At 44.7% G+C, this 2618-nt stretch overlaps 1 pseudogene; it reads right to left on the bottom strand.

Annotated features, from left to right (window-relative positions):
* Positions 1–2060: 2060 nt before the first annotated feature.
* On the bottom strand, positions 2061–2178 carry LOC124723449 (annotated as a pseudogene).
* Between the last annotated feature and the right edge of the window lie 440 nt (positions 2179–2618).

Genomic DNA, 2618 nt, shown 5'->3' with positions numbered 1-2618 from the left:
GCGATCGGACGATGATTCGATACTCCATCATACAGAAAATATCGGCCGATGATTTTCGTCCTTCCATCTTAAATGAAGTAGTATAATCTACGAAAACATCAAGACACACTAATTTTTTGATGAAGAATGTATTGTAACATTGACGTTCTTGGTTTGCTCAAATGAATTTGACTGCTTCTCTGCCATTTACAAAATTAAAGCCATTTTCTGATACTGTAGTGAACGGTAGAAGAAATTCCGTTACAGCCAACCTCGTCTGCATGTGTGACTTTACTGTGTGGTACCCAAACAATAAATCGGCGACTTCTTTCATAAGACAACAAACAATCCATTCTGAATAGTGTAATGTCTTTGCGCTTTTGAACTGCTCTTAGGTATTCTGTCTGATCAGGTCTGAATATTTTCGAATGTTGACTCGTTGTCATCTTTGATGACAGGCATCAGGAGCGGATGTGGGTGGCAACATACCGAAAGATCTGTATGACATTACCCAGCGGAAAGCTCGAGAGCAGTTCATAAGTATTATACAGTATTGCAAGGTCTGCATGACAATTATTCGCTATTTATGGACTGCTAACAGCATTTTGTCATATCCTGGCATCTACTCGCCCACTTTGCAAAAACCACTAGACAGTGATTCGCCACGCGGGGTAGCCGCGCTGTCTATGGCGCCTGGCCACAGTTCGCCCCCCCCCCCCCACCAGGTCGGAGGCTCGAGTCGTCCCTCGGGTATGGGGTATGGGTGCGTGTGCGTGTGTGTGGTCCTTAGCGTAAGTTAGCTTAAGTTAGTTTAAGTAGTGTGTAAGCCTAGGGACAGACGACCTCAGTAGTTTGTGAGCAGTTTAGTCACAAATTTCCAAAAAACAGTGATTCTCAGGCGTGGCCCAACATTTGTATGGATTCCATTAGGAATGTTACCAGTGAAAACCGCTCAGGACGTCAGGGAGATGACGGTCTGCATAAAGATCAACGTATCACAATGGGCGAATCCAATTTGATGCTTCGGTGGTGCTTCTTAGGATTTAGCGAGCATGGATATCCGGTCCGCCTCCTTAAAAATTACACGTAATAGAGATGTAGTATAAAATCCATCTGACAGATTTGTTCTTTCAGTTATGACAGAATAACGAGTTCTGAATAAGTACAGACAAATAACACCGTCTACTAAACGTGCGAGGTGGCGGAACGGTTACTTACAGGCAGGGTCCGACAAGATGCGTCATTCACCTCCTGCTTTGTGAAGCGCTGCCGTAATTCGTCGCCCTGGACACTCGTAAGCCACGTCTCCAGCACCGTTATTACGCGCTCAGCTGATTTAATTACAGAAACCTGTTTGTTTTAAACATGTAATACATACAAAATCCGTGGCCGGGGCTACACCATATTAGCAAAACATTAAAATGACCTCAAAACGAACAATAAATTAATAGGCACAGCTCTAACAGTCTACGCAACTACTTATTGTAATCATCCAAAACTAATAACGCAACTGTGACATGACCATAAGCCGTCGTTTGAATGGGCTATGCTCTTGCACCTCAAACAAATAAGCGTAGTCTTTCCAAATGGCACAGATTTCAGAAAATATTTTTTGATGCTTTATCAATAATTTTAGCAATGCTATACTTTCATTGTAACCTGTTGCTTGACCTATCTGATCACAGGCTACATCACTAATACCATTCTTCGACTAAATAAAGTTACGCCTTATATTGCAAATTTTAAAGTCGTTGTTCTTGTTTCCGACATCACAAACATTACCTTTCTCACAATTCGATTTATTTATATACTCTTCATCCATGTTATCTGCATTGTCATTATTCCATTACTACTTCCCTCTGCCCTCTCCTCCTCTCCGTTCGAACAGGCCATGAAGGCCCAACGTACCGACCGGCTGCCGTGTCATCCTCAGCCCACAGGCGTCACTGGATGCGGATATGGAGGGGCATGTGGTGAGCACACCGCTCTCCCGGCCGTATGTCTGTTTACGAGAACGGAGCCGCTACTGCTCAATCAAGTAGCTGCTCAGTTTGCCTCACAAGGGCTGAGTGCACTCCGCTTGCCAACAGCACTCGGCAGACCGGATGGTCACCCATCCGATTGCCAACCCAGTCCAACAGCGCTTATCTTCGGTGATCTGACGGGAACCGGTGTTACCACTGCGGCAAGGCCGTTGGTACTTCCCTCTGTACAGCAATTAAATTCATTTTCCATTACTTCATCATTACTGTTACTATGATTACCTTTTTCTGCACATTTTTACACGTACTTAACCCCTGCATCTCCTCCAACTCTGCTCTCATATTTTCATTTGGGACACTATATCTGACATTAATTGATAATCCTTATCGTCACTCTTTTCATTTCATCGTCATATTCTTGTACTTTATTTTCATCACCAATACACTCCTGGAAATGGAAAAAAGAATACATTGACAACGGTGTGTCAGACCCACCATACTTGCTCCGGACACTGCGAGAGGGCTGTACAAGCAATGATCACACGCACGGCACAGCGGACACACCAGGAACCGCGGTGTTGGCCGTCGAATGGCGCTAGCTGCGCAGCATTTGTGCACCGCCGCCGTCAGTGTCAGCCAGTTTGTCGTGGCATACGG

This window comes from Schistocerca piceifrons, chromosome X (genome assembly GCF_021461385.2).
Source record: "Schistocerca piceifrons isolate TAMUIC-IGC-003096 chromosome X, iqSchPice1.1, whole genome shotgun sequence".
NCBI classification, from domain to species: domain Eukaryota; kingdom Metazoa; phylum Arthropoda; class Insecta; order Orthoptera; family Acrididae; genus Schistocerca; species Schistocerca piceifrons.
The sequence above is the reverse complement of the archived record's forward strand: the minus strand, read 5'-3'. Positions and strand labels throughout refer to the sequence as shown.